Genomic DNA, 7,817 nt, shown 5'->3' on the forward strand with positions numbered 1-7,817 from the left:
TGATTTCTGACTTTTCTTAGCGAGGAGATTCCCATTACTGTGACTGGTAAGGGCATCCCAAACTGAAAATCCCTCCCATTGGTAGTCGAATTCTGCTCTTATGTTCTTTAAGTATTAAGGAGAATTCACCTCTTTACATTGATATACAGTACTATAATCTTGTCCTTTTTCGCCCTACCGGACATCTCTTTTCTTGAATAAGCATATTACTTTCTGTTTTTCGGTTCAAAATGTATTTTGCTACACAGTAGGATAGCAGGTAAGCTATAGGAACAAAGCTGGCTTTTTCGTTTACTTTTTCGAGGCTTAGTATGTTCCTCTGGTTGCTTGTTCTAGTATGTTTCACCTTCAAGCCACGTGGTCTAAGTTGCTTAGGCGGAATCACCAGAAAGGCCACGTCCGTTCTGGCTGGTCCTGTACAAACATGGATCTCCTGCGAGCCACACAGCTCTCTTTCTATTGCACGTAAACGTGGTTAGGTTACCTCCACGAACACCTGACACTTGATACCCAAGGCTCTTTGTTTCCACGCAACTCCATGCCCAGAACCTCTGGAATTTTTTCTCCTTTAGTAGCCCTTCCCCCCTACCAGCCAAGGTCAAGTTCCATCAGATATTGTCCTTTCTGCTCTGAAACCCTACATCCTGTTTAAATTTTAAAATGTTGTTTTATATTTACATCATTCCTCTGCTCAAAAATCTTCAAGGACTCTACGTGACCTTCCATTGCCTACGGCATAGAGTTCAAACTACTTCATCTACTATTCCAGGCTCTGTATTTACTTTAGCCCAACTTAGGAAAATCCTTTAAGGCAACTTGCAATAGAAACATTAGAATTCGAGGAAAATAATTAGCTCCACAGAGCTAAATTTCCCACAATCTGAGCTCTTCCGTAGCTATACTATCCTAACCAGTTTCTCATAAGCTTTTTCCTAGCCAATAAAACGGTGATTCTCAACCTTGGGTGTCCGTTGGAAATAACAGCAATTCCGATATATAACTGATCTGGGCTACGGCCAGGCACTGGGATTTTTAAAGCTCCCTGGTGATTCTAATGAGCGCTCAAGGTTGAGAACCACTATGTTAGAACGAGTTTATTGATTCTCCCTAAAACATTCATCATTCTGCTCTTTTTCCTATCGACACTTCCCTTTTCTTCTGTACTTATCTAAATCCTACTTCCTCTTTGAGATCCAACGCAGGTACTTCTGGGATCTTTCCTGATCACCCAACGCTGATACACTCCCGTGACAGCGCCTTATTCGCACTTAATGGGCACTTGGCACATACTTCTGTTACCTTTGTGTGTTTATCCTGTCTCTTCGACAGGATTCTAAGGTGTAGAAGGACAGGGACTGTTTTCTTACAGCTCTTTTTATTCCCAGAACTTAACACAATGCCTTTCGCACTATGTATTATTGTGTGTTTTATGGGAGATGGTGCTGGTGCTGGTGATGATGCTGGTGACGGTGCTGGTGCTGGTGCTAGAGATGGTAATGATGCTGGTGCTGGTGCTGGTGCTGGTGACAGTGCTGGTGATGGTGATGGTGATGGTGCTGGTGCTGGTGATGGTGATGATGTAGCAGATGCCGAATCAGTGCTCTGCCCATATGCCTTCAGATTGCTTAATCTCTTTGAGGGACGACCACTCTTGGGCTCCTGGAACCTCTTTTCACGTACTAAGCTGAAGTACCTGAGAATTAAGCCACCTCCACCTTAACTCAGTGACCGTGGGTACAGGTATGAACACTCCTGATCTTATGGCCTCTGATTGGGACAGCATTGGGGTGACCAACACTGTCTCCTGTGTCCCCTCTGAATTTAGATCAGAATTGACATTGAACCTTTGCATGGGCCTCTTTCTGTTCCAATTGCACTCCCCTACTCCCTTACTGGATTTTCCTGGAAACACTTCCTAAAAAAATCATTTCGACATGACTCCTTCTTGAAGGTTCCGCCCTCAAGGGGATGGGGAGGAGCCAATCTAAGACAGATGATAATAATATGATAATACTAATAGCGATAATCAATATTATTTATTGAAGATTTTCTATGTGCAAGATATGAACTCCTTTAATCCTCAGGATTAGGTAGATACTATGGTTATATCCTCATTTTACAGATTAGGAAATTGAGGCATAAAGAGATTAAGTAATTTGCTCAAGGGAACATAGACAGCCGAAGAAGAAACTGAAAAAAAAAAAAAAAACGAGAAACCTGGAGGGCGAGAACAGTAGGGGATCAAATCAAATCAAAAATAAATTAATTTCAATCAAATTGCCATGTAAACTCTGTGGACTGGTTGGAAACTAACCTTGACATATACGCTTTTTTTTTTTTTTTTAATGAGATGAGTTCTGAGGTCTGATAAGCAATTTACAAACTTTCAAACACGATCAGTTTGTAGATTAGAAACTTTACTTCTAAGCGATGGTCAGAAAATCCTCCCCGCCTGCTCCCCACCCTCTCCCCACTTTTCCCCACCACACTTTATAATGTGCACATCTGATCCCAGGAAGTAAAACCCTATTCGGACTATTAATAATTTAGATCCGCTCCAGATTCGCTGTGTCTTTTTGGACTGGCCTGGGAACCGCCATGCGTGCTCTCTCCCCGGAATATGCATTCGGAATGATAAACGGTGTTTACTGAGAGTCAGTAGTTCCCACCGATGCCCCGTTCTCGCCTCCCGTTCTCCCCACTCCTTCCCAGTTCATTGCAGTCTCGTCCAGATATGACGTCTTTCGTGTTTCAAAAAGACAGTTTTCAACAGGCCATTCGCGGACCGTGTCATACCCAGGAGTTCTTGCCCCTCCCACCTGCCTTCTGCTCCATCCTCACTCTGTTACTCATCGGACAATATTTACTGAGCCCCTATTGTATGCCGTGCCCGCTGGCTGCAGTGAAAACAGCTGCTGGAACGTGCTGGGTACTCATTAATGTTTGATTCCTTTCCACTGACGTTGACCTTTGTATGAACTTGTCTAGCCCTGTTCTGATGTCTCTGCTGGTAAAATAGATATGCCTTGATTTTACACTTCTTCGCCAATGCCGAGGCTATCTTTTTCTATAAGACTCAGTAGAATTTGATCACTTTCAACCACTGTTTAATGTATACGAGGCAGAGACCATTGTTTTGGGAGGCTGAAAGAGAATGGTGAGAGTTTTTCGGGGTTCCCTATACCTACTTGAGCCTCACGGACCCCTGCGTGAGTCACGCTTCTAGGGATACTGGTGATCATCAAAATGGAAAGTTAGCTTAGGTCAACTTTATTTATAGAGGTGATTTAATATCATATGTCAGTTTATATCATAAATAGGGTAGAAATTGCACTTATCTCTTTACCTTTTTCAATCATTTATTCACTTATTTAATATGATCATCTGCCCACCACAGATATTGATGAAGGCCCAGGAATCAGACCAGCGGCTTCCCCACAGATATCATAGTCTGGAGCAGTGGTTCTCAATCCTAAATGCATGTGAGCATAATCTGAGAGCTGTAAAAAAAAAAATCATCGATGCACACGCCTCATCCTAGTCCTATGAAATCTGAACGTTTTGTCGGTCGGGCCCATGCATCAAAAATTTTTAAAGCTCTTTAGTGGATTCTAATATGTAGCTAGAATTGAGAGCCACTGGGCTAGTGGATATTAAGGAGTTTAGGGTAGGGCTACTCTTGAGTTTACAAAATGTACGTGTAATACAAATCTTTTCCTACCCCTCCCCTCGCCCGAAGGCACGTTGAGATCTTTAGTAAAAGGAGTACCCTATGTCTTTTGGAAAACGCTTCTCTTTCTTTTCTTCAAACAAGTAGGAAGACAATTATAATATCATGTGATAAGTGAAAGGCGTGGGTTGCTATGGGTTACTGTAAGGTCACGCAGAAAGAAAACCTGAGGCCAAAGAGGTGAGTGAATCTTCTCCATCAGAGCCATCGGAACAGATGACTCCTAAAAGTCAAGCCCGGCAGAGGGAGAGGGGTTAAGTTTTCCCAAGTAAGGGAAGCAACCTGGGCTAGACTTCGGCCAATGCTCGCTCAGTTTACCCCCTTGGCTGACCTTTCCCCGTCACTACTGAAAGTTTTTCCCGAAGAACACTCCGTCAGTACATCGCTGACTCGAGCTCTGTTTCTAGGGACTCTAGCCTGCGACAGTGGGTACCTGGAGGAATCCCAGGAGGCAGAGTGGGCTTCCAGAGTTGGATCATCTGCTAGATGACTGGCCACGAAGCCTCAGTGGGCCAGAGACAGTCCTGGCTGACGTAACTCCTACTGCTACCGGATGTCTGAGCTGTCAGCAGCAGAGACCACACTGAGTTTTCAAGAAGGCCAAACAGTTGCCGGGCGGCAGGTTGGTTACACTGGGCCGATGACCCATGAAGGGTGACATTTCATCTTGACTGGGCTCAACATATTTTCTGAGTATGGTTTTGCTTTTCCTGCGCTTCAGCCAGTACTGCCATCCGAGGACTCACACAGGATGTCTGACATTCTGGGCTCTCACGTAACACTGCCTCCGGCCCAAGGACTCGCTTTACAGCAAGAGGGGGTAGTGGGTGGCACTTGACCAGAGGTTCCAAGGTCATGCCACATACCGCTCTGGTCGGAAGCTGTCAGGTTGACGGGTGGACCCCATGGCCTGTTGACAGCATAGCCGAGGCTCCAGCTTGGAAACGACACCTTGTGAAGTTGGAGTATCATCCTTCGGGATGCAATATCCTCCCGAAATCAATGGCCACGACATGCTTCTGTGTCCCCGTTCAAGAAGGTAGAATACATGGACCCAGAGATCAAGAGATAGAAGGGGGAGTGGCCCACTCCCCGTCACTGCCAGTAAGACCGTCACGCCCAGCGACCCATATGGAGACATTGTGTGTCCTGTTCTCTCCCTGCAACTTCAGGCTCTGCTAGCTCAGAAATCCTGACACCCACATGTGGATGCTTCCATCAGAGGACACTATAAGAGTCCCACTAAAAGCTGTGGCTGCTCTCTGGTCACTTTGGGTTCTTAAAGCCAGAAGACCGATGAGCGAATTAAGACGAGGTGAGGCTGCTACATCATGGAGGCAGAAAAACGTATGCTTGGCACTCGAGCAGTCCACCGGGGGCATTTCTTGGTATTCCATACCAGATGGTAACTTTAGATGCGCACGCACAGCAGCTACGGCCTGATGAGAGCATGGGAACCAGGCGTCGACCCCCTCAGTGATGAGTGCCTGGGTCAGTCTGTCAGTCAAGCCTCCTGATGGCTGAGTGGAAAGGATGGCAGAGCAGGGAGATAATGAGTGTCAGTCATGGCTTGGGACCAGCTGTGACGATAGGGACTGTCGTTCATCCCATTACCCTCTTCTTAGAAAATTTCCCAGAAATCGTGACCGACTAATATGAATTCTGGAGAAGCTGTGCTTGGATGGAGTTCATGTGAAAAGTGATCTAAGCATCATAAAGTGTAGACTCTAGTGAATCCTGCTTGCACCCTGTGTGAGTCATCTGTGCTCCGGCTGCTGCGAGGGTCAGATAACTCCAGATGCTGCCTTCTCTAGAGAATCGTCCTTGGCCAGAAACCACCTCGGTGATGAGGCTTTGCTGCCCTCCTGCAGAGCTCACCCAATGGCCTGGGGATATAAACCGCTGGCCCTTCGGGTTGAGTCTTGCTGGTGAGTTTTGTGGGATCAGCCGAGGCTCGTTCTTGTTCTCTGTCTTCCTGGCCCGTCCTGCTTCCCTCTCGTCCCTTCTCCAGACAGAGCTCCCCTCACAAATCACTGGACAAGACCCCTTGCCTCAGCCTCTGTTTCTGGAGAACCTGACTCAAGATCGTCTCTGCCTAACTGGCTAGGTGAGATCGATGACAAAAGCGGGTATTTTGGATTTCCTTGCTCAGCCCCCAGTCATCCCATCTCGTATAAAAACCCGGAAAACAAACAGTGACGTTACCCAGACTTCCCTGCCAGCACAGTTCTGCATGCGAATTAGATTCTGCCAGTCAAATGTATTCACCAAGATGTCCAGAACTGAACCAAAGCAGAAGCCGTATTTCTAAACCCGTAGGGCTGTTTTCTGGTCATTTGGGACTTTCTGCAGTAGGGATTCAACTCCCAGTGACCAGCTTTGATGGAGTTAAGAAGTAACGATGGCTCTGATGGCAGAGGTTTTCTGGTGCTGGCCTTCTGATCACTGGATTGCAGCAGCCGATCAGTGCGTTCTTGAATTCGGGACTTCCGGTGGCAACCTCAGAGGTGGTACTTCTCCTCTCGGGTCGATCCTGTAAGAATGTGGGGGTCAGTCTGAGGCTCAGCTTACAGCCTACTCCTCTATCCGTTACAAAGATTTTTGGGTGCCCGATTCCCTGTAATAAATATCTTTCTGCTTTAAAAATATTGAGTGATTTTTGTATCCTGCTTCGAACCCTGGCCAATCAAAAAAAAATTGGGGGCTGCAAGAACCCCAGTAAAAGAACTCAACTAAAAAGAGAGACAGAGAGAGAGAGCAATGTAAAGACACAGAAGAATCTCAGAGACCCATTTTTTTTTTTTTTTTGGCGAAATAACGGAGCCCCTTGAAAATGAGAAAGCTCTTGCTTTTCCAATTACTTCTCTACTTGTCTTAGCCTTTTAGTCTCTATGACCCTTCAGTTTTGTTTTTTGTTTGTTTGTTTATTTTTACTCAGTTAACCAACAAAAGTCTCCATGACGTAATTCCAAAGTCCCAGAAAATCCGAGACATGTATCTTGTTTCCAATAGCCGTGGCCACATGGTTAGAGCTGCTCCTTCTAAGCCATGGGCAGGCTCTCTGAAAGGACATGATGGATGCCTCTGGAACACGAGTTTAGAAAGTTGAGTTCTCTGTTTTCCTGGAGGATCCTAAACTCTTGATGGAGCTATTAGTTTGCTTGGACCGCCATAAGGAGATACCACAGACGGCATGGCCAAACCAATGGAAATTTATTTCTCACAGTTTTGGAGGCTAAAAGTCCAAGATCAGGCTGTTGGCAGGTTTGGTTTCTTCCAAAGCCACTTTCCTTGGCTTGCAGACAGCCACCCTCTCCTCTGCTGTGTTTTTACATGGCCTGGTATCTCTGTGTGTCCAAATTTCCTCTTCTTATAAGGACACAGGACAGATTGGATTAGGACTCCCTCCCCCCTCACCCCCCCAATGGCCTCGTTTTAACTTAATTAACACTTGAAAGGCCCTATCTTGAAACTAAGTCACATTCTGAGATACTGGGGTTTGAGATTTCGAAATATGAATTTTGGAGTAGGGAGATATAATTCAGCCCATAACATGGCGTATCCTCGAAGGTGGTTTCTATATGCCAAAGACGATTCAGAAGTTTCTCTGGGAATGAAATACTGAGATGCTACAACATGGATGACCTTTGAAAACAGCACGCTAAGTGAAAGAAGCCAGGCATAAAAGGCTACGTATTGTATGAAACCATTTATATGAAATGTCTAGAATAGGCAAATCCATAGAGGCGGAAAGTACATTAGTCGTTACCTGGTGGTGGGGTGGGATGTGATGGGGTATGAGGTTTCTTCTTGGGGTGACGACAGTGTTCTCAAATTAGATTGTGATGATGGCTATACTAACCATACTAATAATCACCGAATTGTACACTTTAAATAGGTGAACTTTATGGTATGAGAATTATAGCTCACTAAAGCTGTTAAAATACATTTTAAGAGGAAATAAAATACTCGTTAGCAAAAATCCTTACTTTTAACAGTTAACATGCACTTTATCGAGTTCCAAATTCAATGCCCTAGTTAAACCTTGGGCTTTTTTTAGTTTACAGCTCTTATTAGTCTAGTGCTA

This window comes from Pteropus vampyrus, unplaced genomic scaffold (genome assembly GCF_000151845.1).
Source record: "Pteropus vampyrus isolate Shadow unplaced genomic scaffold, Pvam_2.0 Scaffold52, whole genome shotgun sequence".
Classification (NCBI taxonomy): Eukaryota; Metazoa; Chordata; class Mammalia; order Chiroptera; family Pteropodidae; genus Pteropus; species Pteropus vampyrus.